Source organism: Rhopilema esculentum, chromosome 18 (assembly GCF_057945365.1).
Source record: "Rhopilema esculentum isolate cy_ngs chromosome 18, ASM5794536v1, whole genome shotgun sequence".
Taxonomy (NCBI): domain Eukaryota; kingdom Metazoa; phylum Cnidaria; class Scyphozoa; order Rhizostomeae; family Rhizostomatidae; genus Rhopilema; species Rhopilema esculentum.
The window spans coordinates 1118452-1135932 of record NC_142832.1 but is presented as its reverse complement, the minus strand read 5'-3'; the positions used below and the strand labels follow the sequence as shown (position 1 = coordinate 1135932).

The following is a 17481-nucleotide window of genomic DNA, read 5'->3' as shown; positions in this document are numbered from 1 at the left end:
TGCAAGTCTCCTTTTTTCAAGCTTCCTGTCCGCTACTATGTTTTGTGGAGCGGATATTTCTGTAACAATTCTGCACTTATATTTTCAATATCGAGACCAGTTTGTTTTCAACACTTGATGAAGTTATTCGCCTCTTAGTTGAGTCAAAGTTTTAGCCTTCTCCTCCGCCCAAATTATAGGGTTCCTCCAAATCTTATTTCGTAAACATGAATCAGTTGTTTTTGAGACCTACAATGGTGCCATTTTCGGCTAGAAATGTAAGTTTTATAAGGAGATTCATCTACAGCCTAAAGGTATATCAAATGATTTTTTTAGGTTAAAATCTTTGGGTCGGGGGTGCTGGGCATCGGTGCTGTCCATTTGGCCGTCAGGATTCGGGGCTTTTAATTTGGCAGTCAGGACTCGGGGCTTTTAATTTGGCAGTCAGGACTCGGGGCTTTTAATTTGGCAGTCAGGACTCACAGCGGCCCGTGCAATCAGTATTAACTAATTGTTTTGAAAATGCTAAAATCTTAGCCACAAAAGCTAGACTAAACTGAATATCAGCTTTTCTAGAATTCTTGTTTTTTTGTTTCCCTTTCTGTATTTTTGAGTCTTAGTGATTAATGAATATGAACTTTATTCTGTCTAATTTTGGCATTTCTCAAAATAGTTATCCAAAAGTAAGCAGTGCTTCTGCTACTCTGACTTTCTCTTTATATCCCCCATCGCAAATTACCCCTCTCCTGTTATTTGCTTCACTGACCCTTTGCTGTTATATTAATTTTAATAGTTATGATCGAACAAAGAAAAATTGGCATAACGATTTTTTCACTGAGGTCACTTGTTACAAATTTATGGAAAGTCAAAAGCTTATTCGAGTCATTCGTTCCATGCAATGAACAATGAAGTCTGTGTAATTTTTCTTGAAATCAGACTTCTTTATACTACTTTTTATCAAGATAGAATATGATTATTTTATCTTGTTTTTATAGATTAAGTTTTTAAAAGATTGTGTGTTAATAGTGTCCCCAATAAGCAGGAGTGCTAAATATATAAGACACTGTAATAAAGTTATTATTATGATTATGCACTGATGCTATGTACTTTCAAAACCTAAGGGTACAGGCCCCAAGGCTGACTTCAGCTCTAAGACCCTGCACGCTGTCACAAAATCCAGTCTGAAATGCCAAATTTATTGATTGCTTTTCTTGCATAACTCAAAGCATTGTCAATTTCTTCATTTCTCAAATTAGTTTTTCAAACCTTCGCTCTTTCAAAATCAAATGTTAGTGCATTTTAGTTGCTTTAGAAATCTGGAGTACCACTCCACAAACAAACAGTCTTATTTTATCTTATTCACTGTGTTTTTCTAGCGAATTTTGACTACGTTTCACCTCGGAAAACTGGCATTTTGCAGTACATTGCCACAGGTTTTCAACCTCACAATTGCAGCATGCCCCTCTTTTGAATTTCAAGCAGCTCTTTTCAATTGGAAAACAAAGATATTTTACACCTACGAACGTGGTCTGGATCACGAAAAATAAAATTAATCAAATCCAATGTTGTTGTCAATCGTTTGTTTACTTTTTAGAACTCAAGTTAAAAAGTTCGGATGGAAGATATTAAAAGAAATGATAACAGGTTGATATTTTAGATCTTGAGCACGGGTTCTCTTTGGAACAGACCAAGAAGCCCTCACACCAACCGATAGCCACGCTGGGGCTGCTACGACCTGCCATGTATTGAAAATTGCCGTTCAGAATTCGGATTTATTTACTTTGCATCTGCCACTTAGAAGCTAGCAAATATCGAATTCGTATCCTGATGCCATTTGGATATTTGTGATCATCTATGGACACGTTTTGGTATGATTTCAACTCTTGATCGTGAAGATGCATGGCATGACAAGGTGAGAAATCTTCAACCAATTTCGTTTTAGATCTTTCATATCGATTAGTGCTGGAGCAAAATACTAAGACATTTTTCACTTGTTTGCAGGTAATTCGCTATATAGCGCTTGTGAAATATTTGCGGAAGACTTAAAATACTTAAGCCACGTGCGCTCGAAGCGAAGATGGTTCTCCTTCCAGCTTTCGAACTTTCAAACACCGGGACTTGTATTTACTAATTTGGAACATATTTGAGTACTGACATATATTTTGATGTTGAGTTGGAAAACCCCTTATAGGCAAACCCCTATTTACAGCCTTCAGCATTTCCCTTCTGGTAGCTTTAATCCCCCTCAAGGTCACCCCGCATTCCATATTAACTCTGTTAAACTGCGATATTTGAATTTATTTTATTGCCTCTGAAAAGCTCTTTCGTCCCTTTAGAATTTGAAGACTTTTTACGATACAAATTCGTCTATGTTGTGCTCCAGTTTGCGTTTTCTCAAGAATCAACTTCTCAGTTTTTATATTTCAAATGCGAAAATTATCGTTCCATTCCTGTTCTATTTTTTCGTAACTTTTATTGAATTGAGCCCCGATTTACTATTATATTTTAGTCTCAAATCTTTTGAAATTACCCCCGTTTTCCATTGTATTTTCGATTTAAATCTATTGAATTTACCCCCGTTTTCCATTGTATTTTCGATTTAAATCTATTGAATTTACCCCCGTTTTCCATTGTATTTTCGATTTAAATCAATTCAATTTACCCCCGATTTTCCATTGTATTTTCAATTTAAATCTATTGAATTTACCCCCGTTTTCCATTGTATTTTCGATTTAAATCAATTCAATTTACCCCCGATTTTTCATTGTATTTTCAATTTAAATCTATTCAATTTACCCCCGATTTTCGATTGTCTTTTCTATTTAAATCTATTCAATTTACCCCCGTTTTCCATTGTAATTTCGATTTAAATCTATTCAATTTACCCCCGAACTTCTTTGTTTTTAAGTCATACAACTATTGTTCAATCAAAAAAATTTGTTTGTTTTCATTGAAAATTGTCTTTGAAGTTTGATCATGTTTCTTTTGTCTTGACTCAGAAAACCTTTGGCTATTTCTATAAGAGCCTTTATAGATTTCTATAGAAATTGAAAAGATATTCCCCCGTCTTTCTATTAGAAAATTCCGTTGGCGATCGAAGGTTTTCCATTGTTCTTCTACGGCGGCCATGCCCCTAAACGGTGGCTCTAAAAATGCGGCTGGGAGCCGTAAATGATTGACAGGTCATTGTTTTCAACCAATCAGATGGCTCCATTTGAGCCTTTTTGGTGGCTGCGGGCAAGGGCCGTCACCTACAATATAGCGAAAATTTAAGAAACAGCGGCCACTGGCGGCCACCATTGTCTTTCGACCAATCAAATTGAGCCATTACGGTCTCACTCTATTGTTTACTAACCAATCAGAGCCCTTCAATTCAAATTTTCTATTGTTTTCTGACCAATCATCATTTAGATATTTCTATTGTCTTTTCAATTGTTCTTAACCAATCAGATTCGTTCATTTTAGCCCGATTAGCCTCGTTTTGATGCCCACCGAAGACGGGGGGTTACAGCCTCGTTTGGACCGGTCAAAAGACGGGGGTCAGAAAGAATTTTTGCTCGATTTTCTCCTCTTCATTCAAGCGATCTTACTCTACTTACAATGTTAAGTTCTACTTTAGTGCCGAGGAGATTGTTTTCGAAAGGGGTTTGTCTAAGCATGGTGTTTTAAGCAAAGGGTTAACAAGAAGGAAAGAAGTCCCCCTTGTTAACCCTTCGATTAAAACACCCTGCCAAGAAAACCCTTCGAATGTTGTGTTAGGGGTTATGTTAACATGGTGTTTTAAGCAAAGGGTCAACAAAAAAGAGAAGAACTCCTTCCCGTTAACCCCTCGATTAAAACACCGTGCTAACATAACCACTAACATAACACCGAAAACAGTCTCCTAAGCAACTAATTAAATACATTAAAATACAAATACAAACTAATTAAACGAGAAAGGCCTATTCTAAAAACAGATGCGAACAGGCGCCTTGTTCACACCCATTAGAAGAATATGCCTTCAAAAGTTACAAAGTTACTTAATGACTAACTAGAAATAATTAACCTAACTAAGTATCGATACACTCTCGCAATACGATATCAAACTACGATTATGATAAAGAGGGTTCTATGGAGAAGGGTAGGGTCGTTAGCAGTCCTGTATCGATTATCTTATGGTTAAACTGACTAAAATGAGCTACTGAAAATGGAGGGGATGCTTAATAGTCTATCTATAAGCTAGAGATCTTGGATTCGAAGAGGGGTTTTATATTCTCTAATCGACTTAGCTAAGAGGGTGTGGGAAGTGGATATGTGCAAAGATACAATGACCGAAATTACCTGTAGGGTACGGGTACATATGCAAGGTCTAAATTTATTTACCTGGGAACTGGATTCGAATCCTATCCTTCACAGTGCGAAACTAATATGTCATAAATTGTCTCTTGGCTTCTTCAAATCGAAATCTTGATTATCATAATATATGTGGCAATGCTCCTTCGGGTCACCTCTTGTAGCAAAAATCTTGGTTTGGATGCAAGCGAAATTAGCGAGAAAGTACCGATTGCAAATTACAAACTAACAACAAAGTCTTTTCGATAAAAGTCCAATATCTCGATAAAGTGTTCTTGTATCTTCCAATCTTCACAATTAATTCAGCTTTACCAATATGGCTGCCTTCAAATCTTGCTGCGGTCTGCAAAAAATAAACAAGAAGCCAGCAAAATCGAAAAATAATCGTCCATGAAGCAATAAATTAGAACTACAAGATCCGAAATCCATGCACGTGGTAAAAGTTAGTCTTAGATATCCTTGTTTACTTTCTCAGCGACGGAATCATCCAAGCCTATAATCATTACACTTTGCATTCTATCCACACTGCATAAAAAAGAGTGCCATTTCTCGTGCAATCATGTTTGTGTTTTTCTCAAGAGACCGGTTGTCTCCATGCAAGTCAAGTTCTACCTTTGGTGAGAAACAACACTTTTTGATTTTCGATCATTTTTGTTTCACTTTAAAATGGATTAGATTTAAAAAACACTCCTCCCATAATTTCCATTTTGCGCCTGAAATTTCATCATCTTTCTTTAGCCTATTTATGCTATGAAAGCAGTGGGATCTAGATTTTCACTTTTTTCTCGGGAACTGAGTATCCGCACTAATACAATATTCGTTTGTCACCAAAAGGCATGAGTACATGAACAAGATAACTAAAACTATGCGATAGACCATAAGATTGGCGTAAACTTGCCTTTCCTTTTAAAAGACATTAAAGATGCATTTTGGGTCAATTTTTAAAGCTGGTACTTTGACATATATGATCGTTTTTTTCTCAAAAATTGCACCTTTTAGCAATTGATTTTGATTTTAGTGCTTGCAGTAAAACATTCTCCACGGTACTGGGTCGCCTCTTCAACACCAAATCAACCAATTTATCAATCACAACGACTACCAAACCACCATACCAACACAATCATATCATCGAACAACTCAGAACCTCAAACCAATGGCCAGCAAATGGAGACTGAAATATCTGCAAGCACTTTGAAATAGCTGTTATTAGAAGTACCAAAACAAAGGTCTCTTTTGTAGAAACCATTCAAGATATAACAAATTTCTATAAGAATGAATACTACCTTCTAAAAATTACCTCAAACCTAGTTAAGATTTTCTATTTGCCAAGAAACCTACTCTGATACTTAAACCCTACATTGGACACATTTTGTACCTACTTATACTGCGTAGAGCCCTGCCATGTCAAAATAAGTCGAGTAACAGTTTATTAAAAAAATTCACTCTAATTTTCATAAAACACTTTTAAAACTGTCAATATAATTTCGAAAACGTTCATAATAACATAAATATTGACAATCAGAAAATTTCTTTGAAGCTAAGACCTCTAAATACTTTTATTTAATAACCCATTTACGATACCGCGAAAAGTAAGAATGCTGTTAAATTTTAAGCTAATTATCTATACCAAAAGGCTCATTCTAATTTTGTCGAGCCAGTTTGTCATTTTGCCAATTCTAAGGACACAGCTAATTCGCAACAGTTTTAGAGCACATAGCCTTCTTAATTGATAAAAAACACAATCCAAGTGGTAGGCCTACTTAAATTGTTGAAAAATAGTGCTAGATAAGATACAAAATATATTTCCAAAATACATGAGGGTATTAAATATATAAAAATTGAAGAAGAATAAAACTTAACTTGTCATGTCCTCAGTTCTCTCTTTTAACATCTTCTTCCACTTCTTTTACGCTTTGTTTTATATTCTGCATAAACAAAAATTGGAATTAATAAACATCTTGTAAAACAAATGACAAAAATTGTCTTTCCAAAATAAATCATAAACAGAGAAAATTATGTATAGCACGTCTGAGGTCATCTCTGAATGAACGCTATTGGGAAAATTAAGCTGAATCGTTTAATACCTGTTACCTTTTTAGGATAAATTTCTCAAATTGAAAATAAAAAATAAATAGCTTTTACAAAACATCTTAATTTAGATGTAAAGAGTATATCAAATAGGCCAATATTCACAGTTAACTACACAACTTAAAGCAATATCATGTAAATGAAATGTAAGTGAGAAATAATTTCATGAATAATTTTCACAATCATTAAACTCGGTAATTTCTGTGTTGGGATGTTATATATTGTTTTTGTATATTAGCCTGACAGTTGATCATAATATATTAAAAAAATTCCTTCTACTAAGAAATGACGTCGTATCCAAAAACAATTAACATGATTGGAAACGAAATAAAAATATTTATTTAAGGTTTCTGGGAGAAGCTTTTGAAATGGATTTTGAATTTAGTATGAAGTGGTAACGAAGTTTTAGGTGTACTATGAGCACTGTAAATTCCTACATTTTCAACTTTAGTTTCTAAACAAGAATAAGTACTGAAACGGTATAGAAACAAGAATGTAAATTTATTACATGATATTTGAGGTTGGTACGAGAAGCGTCGTGTAAATAATTATAATTTAGCCTTTAAAGAATTCTACATTCAATATCAAAATAAACTTGCTAAGATTAAAACCACTCGTATACCTATAAATGAATGAAAATCTTGTTGAATTAAAAACTCCTTGCTTAAGTATTCAACCTAAGATTCCGAGTGGGTAGAGAGACTAAAAGGTATAAAGCAGGGGCATAGTGGAAAAGGGGTAGGGGACAGGGCCCACTTTGACATAATAGCTGGAATACAAATAGCCCAGCCTTTCATTCCGAATATTGAAACCATTATTGCAACAATTGGTATCTCTGTTAGGACTTTATCAAGACGGAACTCAGCTCTCCTCTTCCTTGCCCTTTCTTCAGGTTGAAAATGCGTGTTTGAAATAAAACATATTTAAATTGTTCTTTTCACAACGTGAGAGACATAACAGAATTCTAAATATTCTCAAAATAAGGCTTGAATTTTAAGATTATGGGGGTCAATACAAGCGTAAAAGCAACACTTAGAGACTAGGTAGAACCTGAAAGATTTGAAAAACTTCTTAAATATGAGAAAATATTTCAGCCATGACCGTTATTCAACAGAAATGTGTATTTTTGTGTTTTAAACGAATAAAAAAAATATAGAAAAGTATGTTTAGAATGGGATAAACGAATGGTTGAGAAGGACTTTAAACAAAATAAAAATCTATTAATCTTGTAGAGCCCTAAATTTATGAAACAATAATTACTTTACAAAATATTCTTATAAATATTTTTAAAAGAACAGAATATATATTTTCTGTAATTTATGACATGAAACTTGAGGTTTGTAAAGGGTAAATACAAGAGTAAAACGGTTAAGATTGGTATCTGAAAAGACTTGAATGCTGGACTGAGAACCTAAATATTATTCTTATAATTATCCTAAACAGACTAAAATGACTGCAAATACAATACAACTCTTGTTATGCCTTCAGGCTAGTTAAAGATCATGTCCTTCCCTTTTTTGAAGTTTGTTAGCCTCAGATAAGGAAACTGTAAATCATATAATAAATAATATCTATTTATAATGATTAAAACATACTTTAGATCGCATTGCTGGGAGATGTGTTATCATGATATGAACTACTGGTGAAGATGTGCTAACGCTAGAACGTACGTATTATGACCATCGTACTGACGATGTTATTTCAATTGTATCAATTCATCATTTGTTAATATCTTAAAGCCAGTTACATATGACATGAGAGACATGAGAACTGTGATGCTATAAGAGCTTACGAGTCATGAAAAAAAAATTTTAATCTTTAAATAGATCCAGATGCCCATCGCAAAAATTTTGAAATGTTCTTATCAAAGTTAATCTTTAATTAGAAAATATGGGAGATGTTTACTTTGCTGGAGTACAAATAACCGAGCCTTCATTCCGTATATTGAAACCATTATTGCAACAATTGGTATCTCTGTTAGGACTTTATCAAGACGGAACTTAGCTCTCCTCTCCCTTGCCCTTTCTTCAGGTTGAAAATTCGGTTTCTAGCCCTCCTCGTACAAAGGTTGGGATCTACTTAGAAATAATGTTCTTGCGTAACATCAAACTTGAAAGAACTAATGCGTGCGTGAAATAAAACATATTGAAATTGTTCTTTTCACAATGGGAAAGTGCACTCCAAAGCAACTAGCAAATCTCTGTATAAAATCAATGTATATGACGAAGTTGTAACATCCTTAGAGCATAATTTGAAAAATAAAAATCAATGTTAAAAACTCACCAGCAATTTTTCTTATCCTCTTGCCAATCTAAACTTGAGAGTTGAGTTTGAACCAGGTCCGTATGCTCCAACAGCATGTGAAACGTTGTATTTAAGATGGTGAAGGTCTGAAATAAAATTTTAAAAGTAGTTTAACAAAACGAGTTAAAAATTTCGCATCAAAGAATGATTTTTCAAAGTTGCATATCAAATCTAAATCAAGCTCAAGACTTGTATGGAACGCACCCTTAATTCCATGTTTAAATTCTAAGAAAATTGTTTTTACCAAAAATTCTGTAAAAGCGTGGTAAATCAAATTAAGGGATCAGGCGCTCTCAATATTGTAAAATTTCTCCAAAAAAATACAGTTTGCCTTAAAAGGAGAGTGTAAAAAAGATGATGTTACCAAATTGATAAGATAATAATAATTCCAAAAAAGGTGGGTCTTATACACGAAATACAGTAATTTTGATATTAAGATGAAATGCTATTATTAACCATTCTTCGAAACATCTGTAACAATAAAATCAGTCAATGAATTTCTCATTGCTTCAAGGGTGATAAAAAACATTTATAATTACCAAAAGTGAGTCAAATAGGACATCATTTGTTTTTTCCATCTGTCAATGACCTGTCTTATGGAAGCTGTAGTAAAAAAGAATCATTAGAGTACAAGAAATGGTGTTGAAGACTTCAGAGTTATTCCAAAAACTTCAGAGTTTAAAAATAGAGCCAAAATTACAAAAACTGTCGAAAAAAGAAGCACCAAAAACTGAAAAGGAAGAGAAGAAAAGAAGTGAGTAAATTGTAGTTGAATGCATTGAAATGTTTCTAAGTACGTTGAGTATATTGATTGAGATGCTGGTTTTGGTAATAATTAAGTTAAGGTTCACCTATATTTCAAAGTATTGTCTCATTCTAATATTGAAGATATTTCATACACAATGGATAAATGTGCGAACAAAATTATGATGTTATGTATCTATTTAGGCATATTTATCTTTGCTTTGAGTAATTTACTAAATAAAATCAATGCTAAAGAAATATTGTCAAAGAATTACTAAGAATTTCTGTTCTTTAAAAATTAATAAGCCAATTAAATTCCTTTTGGGGAAAAATGTTTGAGTAAATTTATTAAATCCTTGTGATATAAAGTTAAATGGCCAAGAAATTAACAAAATTCCACATTACTTTACATAAATCTGGAGACAGAGCAATCAGGTATAAATTGGGTACACTAAAAATATAGCCAGTTAGTTTAGTTTCAGTTTAACTTTTAGAGTATCTCTTTGAAGCTTCACTCTGTTATATCACATACAAACATAAGTCTTGGACACTGGATAATGAAACTTGATACTTGACACTTCAACAATGTCAAAAAAGAAATGCTAGGCATGCAAGTTTTTTACTGCAAAATTTGATGCTGAAAAAGATTTTTCATGGAACAAAGCCATTTCATCAAACCTGGAAAAATTTAATATTTTTGTGATTATGCCCCTTAGATTACCAAAAATGCCTTAACTACCACCACTTCCTCCAACTTCATGAAACCACAAAAGCACCAGGCCCTAAATACCAAACCATAACAACCATCAACCTAGATCCAAATCAACACCATCAAAATCCAAGTCAAAACAACTTTAGTAAATCAAAGGGGCAATTGAAACTTTTACGTCCAAGACATAATTTCTTGAAAATGGATTCAAATTTCAAGGTAAGTAAAAGATAATTTTTTTGGGTTTTTGATAAAAGCAAAGGAATTTGAGAAAGCTTCAAAAATTCAAATGATTGCTTTGTTGTGTATTTTCTCTAGGCTGTCATGTATTGAGAGTTTTTTTATCTTGAATTTTAACATTATGAAAAGAACCATTTTAAGAGCCACATAACTTCTGAAATAATGATTTCTTTCTTTTGATTTGCTCAAAAATAATAGTTCCCTTTTTCAAAAGACACATAAAAAATAAGTTTTTCTACAATAAGGTAATTCAAATTTAAACCCTGGCCATTTAAAACTGGAATTGTTACTTCCGAAAGTAAATTTTTAAGCGTTTTTAGGTTGCCATTATGGACCACATCTTGAAGAATTAAATTTTTTCTTATTTCTCTCTGATACTGCTTCCAAAAACATTCTAGAATATCAATTTTGAGGAAGCTTAATTGTTATTGGATCAAGAAAAATTGGATCTCAAAGATTGCAAAAATGTTATTTCCACCTCCAAGAACAATATCTTTAGTATGCTATAAGATATCAAGCTGCAACTTTCAAGATGTTTCTTTTTACATAGGTAGATATTGTCACAAAATTTCATGAAAATCTGAGATGGTGCTAGAACAGCTTTCAAGTTATGAGAAGAAGTGTTCACCATATTAGGAGATGTTTGTTAGATATAGATTTGCTTGTGTACACATTACCCTGTCTTTCATTCAGTATATCAAAACAATTAGAAACCACATTTCCAACTTCATGGTGACAATGTAGAAGACATAAAGATAGGTATGACTGTTAGTAACCATTAAACAACAGTAAAACTTTTTCAAGATGGACCTCAGCTTTCTGAGATGGCTCGACATTTAACTCTATTTGTACCAGGCTTGGGGTCTATAATGTTCTTTTGTACCATAATACTTGAAAGAACTAATGGGTGTTTGAAATAAGATACATTAAACTTGTTCTTTGCATGCTGTGAACCTAACTATTATATTTTTGCATGAATTCAGAACATATCTTGTGACATCCTTAGATTATAAATTGACAAAGCAAATATCGATGTTAAAAACTCACCAGCAACTTTTCTGATCCCCTTTTGACAATTAACATTTTGAACCATGTCCATATGCTTCATCAGCATGTGAAATGTTTGATTTGAGATAGTAAGGGTCTGCAATAAGATCGTAAAAGTAAAAGTAGTTTAACAAAACCAGTTAAAAAATTTCGCATCAAAGAATGATTTTTCAAAATCTTAGTAAGCTTATCAAATTATCCAGGTCAGGACTTCAAACAAGAAATTAATGGATTTTGCTGTGTATAAGACATATCCCGGCATAGGACGCAAGTTCATTTTGTAAACAAGGAATCAAACAAAAGGCCTCCAGACCAGAGTTTCTTCTATTGACTATGGTCTTATCAACAACAACAGTTAGTAATTTGGACATGGAAATCAAATGTTATAATTAAACATTATTCATAATATTTGTAATAATAAATCAGTCAATGAATTTAACATTGTTTTCAATGGTGACAAAACTTTCAAATTTATGCTTACCAAAAGGAATTGAACGAAAGATTCTCTGTTTTGCACTCTGTCAATGAATTGTGTCTTATTAAAGCTGTAGGACAAAGAATCATTAGAGTACAAGATATTTTGTAGAAAATTTATGTGTAGTTGAAAAATTGATCCAAAAATTGTCAAAAAGGAGCACCAAAACCTGAAAAAGAAGAGAGTAAAAGAAATGAGAAATGAGGAATACTCAAATGCAAAATGTTTCTAAGTACTTTGAGTATATTTATTGAGATGATTTTGTAGCAATAATTGAATTAAAAAGTTCACCAATATTTCAAAGTGTTGTCTCATTCTAAGATTTAAGATATTTCATACATTATGGATAATAGTGCAAACAAAATTATGATTGCATATATTTGATCAGGCATATTTTCCTTTGCTTTAAGGAAATGCTAATGCAACATTGTCAAAGAATAACCAACAGTTTCTGTTCTTTGAAAATGCATCAACAAATTAACTCTCTCTTGGGTAAATCTTTTGAGTAAATTAAATAAACCCATTTAATCTGAAATTTTGAAGAGAAATGGCCTAGAAATAAACCCAAACTCCATGTTTGTTTTGATAAATCTGGAGACAGAAAAATAAGGTACAAACTGAGTACCTAGTTAGTTAAGTTTCAGCTTGTAATGTTGGAGTTGCACTCTGCTGCCTCACATATACAAACGAAAGTACTGAGAAATTGAAAAGTATATTTGCTTGATAATGTGCAAATTGAAAGCAGCATTTATCAAGTTCAAATATATTTTAATCTGGACACTGGTACCATTTGATGCGAGTAACTTTGAAAAAAGATATCAAAGGATTCTTCAAATAGTTCTTTTTAAAATGCCAAAAAAGATATCAAAGGATTTCAAATTTTTTGCTGCAAATATGTTGTTAACAAGATGACTTTTCATGGAACAGATCCATTTTCTAAACTTGGAAAAAATTAATGTATTTGTGATTATGCCCCTTGGATTACCAAAGATGTCTTAACTACCACAACTTCCACCTTCATGAAACCACAAAAGCACCAGTCCCTAAATACGAAACCATAACCACCATCAACACAGATCCAAATCAACACCATCAAATCCAAGTCAAAACAACTTAAGTAAATCCAAGGGGCAATTGAAACTTTTACGTCCAAGACACAATTTCTTGAAAATGGATTCAGTTTCAAGATAAGTCAATGATAAATTTGCTTGAATTTTTGACAAAACATAGAAATTTGAGAAAGTTTAAGAAATTCAAATAATGATTGCATTGCATTGTTCTATGTTTTATCAAGGCTGACCTCTACAAGTGCTTTTATATGTAACAGAAATTAACTTGTGTACATTTTTTACAGATGTGAAAATTATTCCTTACCAGAAAATTAATCAAAAATTCAAACCAAATTTTTCTTTGAATTTTTTTCCAATCATATAACTGAACTTTCAAACATTTCCGAAATATATTTATTCACTTATGATGCCAAAACACTGTCAGAATTTGAAATAGGCTAAAACTTTTTTTGACTCTTGAGCATCCTTTGACAGCAATTATATCCAATTACTTATAAAGACAAAATGTTAAGATTTCAAGGAAAAAACTAGAAACTAGAAAATTGCAATTATCAAATTAAATTTTAATATAATATCCCTAAATTATTTGGTAATCCTTCTACAATAATACACAAACAACGTACCTGATATCAGCTACAAGTTTGTTGCTAAAATGAAAAAAAGAAAATTAGAAAGGTGGCAAGCATAATGATTACAAATCTGATTGATAAAACAAAATAATATTTTGCATCAGATGAAATTGATTGCTATTTTTAATTTTTCTGGGAAAAAGGTCCGGGGGTGTATTTAAATCAATGTAGTTTAGCATGTTGTATCACCTGATGAAGAGTTATGCTCAGAGCATCGAAATTATACTTTTTTAAATGTACAAAGTTGTTATTTAAAAATACAAACTTTTTGGTGGATTCAAAGCATAGTGCTAAAGAAAGAGGGCATATTTCTAAGGTTGCTTATAAAAAATTTGACATTGTTTAGAGTGGGGGGGGGAGGGGGGTGCTTATCTGACACGTAATATATTCAAAAAGCAGGAATTGTGGCTAGAGAAAAAGCTCTTGAATCATATTAAATGAAACTCCAGCCTCCCCCCGGTTCTGACGGGCCTGAAAAGCATTGATATGGAATTGAACATGTCAAAATTTTACTGTTTTTGTAACTAAGTAATGCTCAAATGCTTTGCTTTGTGACACTGAAATTTTGTTACTTTCGAAACAGAAATTATTAAAATTATAAAAGGCAAGCTATAAGACACTAAGGGGGAAATACACATCATTGAAGCATTTTGCAGCATACAACGCTAAAACTGATTTACGTAAATTATAACATAGTTAATGCATAATTGAATTTGTAAAGGGTCGATTCTTTTTGACAAGCGACTCACCATTTTGTGGGCCTAAATTTGCCTAAAGGTGTTATGGATCTACTTTCGAGTACTGAGCTTGAAAGGCAAAGGACGAGCAGATGGAGATCCAAAGTATTTATATGTCCACATTCCACGGAGACCAGCGAATGGAGAGAATGAAACAATATAAAATGTCGTCTTGGGATCTGCAAAGCGTTTTTGAAAACTCTTCTGGGACAGCCCGCGCAAATTCAAAGTCTCCCGCCGACAAATCATTGATTCAACTCAATTCTGTTTACCTCTCTTGTGATTTACAGGGACACCAGACCAACGTAGCAAGAGCTCTGGAGTTGAGTTGAAAAATTAGATTACTATTAAATAGATAAATATATTTGCATAAGCATAGCGAGAGGGAAGGCACAAAATGCCCAGGAAATAAGTTTCTTTGAGGAACCCAAAATTCGATAAAATCTTGTATTTAATTCAGTGGTTTGTAGCTAATCTAATTTTTATTTCTAGAATGTAGGGACTTTTTTATTTTATTGGTCATTTTTATTTCGAACATTCATTCTTTGGAACCTCGAAGGTACGAGCACGTGCCATTATTTACGGGAACCTTCTTTCTGAAAAACGCGGAATTATCGGTAGTTTTTGAAATATGTGCGGAGCTATCGGAACCATTAAAAAAACATGCAGTACCATTTTGGGAAAATATTGCAAAATTATTAGGATGGAGATTTGGCATTACTAAAATTAATGTCCAGTTAAAAATGAAAGTATGAAATATGTATAATATAGTAACTTTGGGCAAAGGACATGGACAATTTGTTTGATGATTTTGTTGTGTTTCAAAAATGTTATTTGCTTTGTAGAAATATGGGTCACATTTTTTCATACATGAGAGGAATTAAGGGTCCAAATTTTTCAACCAAAATAGTCCGTCCCCGTCGAAAAATTAGGCTTAGCTAACCCTTCGAGACTGCTACGCGTATTTCGGTGTTCTTCAAAAAGATGTTCTACGATGAGAAGCTCCAGCAGTTGCTAAGCGCCCTCTAAGAATTTACTAAGGAGGGGGAAATCAATTTTACTGTACGTGGTTGTGCTTTCTGAGAACCCTTTTTTCTTCAGAAGCTTCGGTTGATGAGTTAGTCTTAAGAGACCGTCTTTGTAATGGTTCAATTGGTTGAATTAAACTGCCTTTTCATCACATTTGACATCATTCAAGGCTGAAGGGGTATTTTCAAGGCTGGAAATGATAAAAGACGCGACTAGATAATCTAGTGTCTAGGTACCTTTATGCTTGTCAGGAATTTCGCAGAGTTTGCTAAATGTATCTTTTTTGAAACTAGAAACTTGCCCAGGACGACCCAGATTATAAAACGCGAGACGAGTTGCGAAAGAAAAACGACAAGCCACAAAAACCAACATTTCACTGTTACGGTGTTTGATTTGCCCCTAGCTAATCCACATCTGCTATGCCACTCTACAACCATGCTATTCTTGAAGCAATAACCTTTGATAATGCAATTTCCCAGTGTTTTTAAGGAGAAGCTTTCAGCCGTTGCCAAAAACACCCCATCGCAGCCATCTCCATTAAACGATTTCGCCCAACACAAACGCTCAATGCAACAGATCAGAAAGTATCAAACTTTGAGTTGTCGTTGTGACATTCTGTTTCTCTACTGGTTGCTCTACTTGTTTTGATAGACTAGCAACTGACAGGTGGTTCCAAATGCATATAGGGGCCATATAGATCTTGACATTGATTGGGGGCAAGGGACATGTGATCTCAGACCCAAAGCAGCGAGGGACCCTCTCAGAATGATACATTAATTCAAAAGAAGAATTCCTATTAGATGTCTCCAGCATTAAACTTCGTTTCCAATATTTCTCTGATTTCATGCGAAAGTTTTCTGCCAATGTCCCATTAAAGTAGTTGACTTCTTTACCCGGTGATTTGCTCATTAAGAAACCCGCTATGCAAAACAATCGATAAGCGTCTCAATTAGGTATGTTATTTGGGATTGCAACCAAATTGATATGGTAATAATCCTAAGCCCCTCTAATTGCAGAATGTCATTTAACATCATGCTATGATGACATTGTTATGTTTTGTTTTTGTGTGAGTCATTTTTAAAATGTGAGTATTTTGACCAATAGAAATGCGTACCCACCACTGTTGCAGATACGCAAACAGGGCAGGAGGGGGTGAAAAACACATGCTGAAAATTCAAACGCGATTAAAATAGGATTTCCTTGCCGGGGAACAAGGAAATTTAAGAGACAATACAGTAAATATAACTCTAACAAAAGAACCTAATTTTCAGACTGCACTATTTTTAAATGACAATATGGGCATTTCAGGTTCAAGGGTATATTCTCTGGATTCGGGGAGAAAAAGTCACAAATCCTATCTTATAGAAAAGAGCCATAATTATCATTCATATGCTCGCAAAGCATATATTCAGTAATTTTTCATTGACATTACAAAAGACAATTGTCAATAAGATATCATCAACTTTGGTATGTAGGGTAAACACAACAAAAGTTATACAATAGAAACCTGCATAAAAGAACCTATATTTTTTTCTGGCAGCCTGGATAGATTCTTAATTAACAGGCTGCTATTCTAAATTCCAGTCTTAAAGATTCTTAACAAAGTTCTTATATACGTACAGGCCTTGCACACATTAACAATGCTTTCCACCACGAGAAGTCTAACAGACACACGTAAACCAGCTTTGCTTTTCATGTTAAATTTCAACCAACCAAATCAATTTGTATTGTTGGATTGTCCAATTAGAATGCAACATACTATAGCCTGATTTAATTCTAAACTGGTTTAATTTGCCAGTGTGAATGTGGTGTAAAAATTCAATTAAAACCCTTTTTTCTTATATTTATAAGAACCTTTCCAAATTTCAGCCTCCTGGGGGTTCTTAATTATGGGGCTTAAAGATTAACTTGGAGCCTCAAGGTTCTTATAAAAATAGGCTTTTTTATGCGGGTTTCTACTGTAAAACTGCTTCGAACATTTTAAATTTAGGCTGTTTATATGCTTAATACTTTTTGTGATTATTACTCTTAAAGCCTCGTAACTAAGTAACAAGTGAAAAAGAATTTCAAAAAAGAAAGATCTCATCGATGTAGCAAT

The 17481-nt window shown here is 33.4% G+C and overlaps 1 long non-coding RNA gene across 2 annotated transcripts; it reads right to left on the bottom strand.

The window, feature by feature from the left end:
- Positions 1–4330: 4330 nt before the first annotated feature.
- Positions 4331–17021, bottom strand: LOC135680832 (uncharacterized). Of its 2 annotated transcripts, XR_010515533.2 has the most exons (7): positions 15620–17021; positions 14367–14671; positions 11925–13635; positions 11444–11540; positions 9243–9306; positions 8683–8789; positions 4331–6236 (listed from the first exon to the last, which is right to left on the bottom strand). It is a non-coding gene; the product is annotated as an uncharacterized LOC135680832 (long non-coding RNA). The 2 variants fall into 2 exon arrangements; XR_016144860.1 differs by lacking the exon at positions 4331–6236 and having other exon boundaries at positions 7855–8789.
- Between the last annotated feature and the right edge of the window lie 460 nt (positions 17022–17481).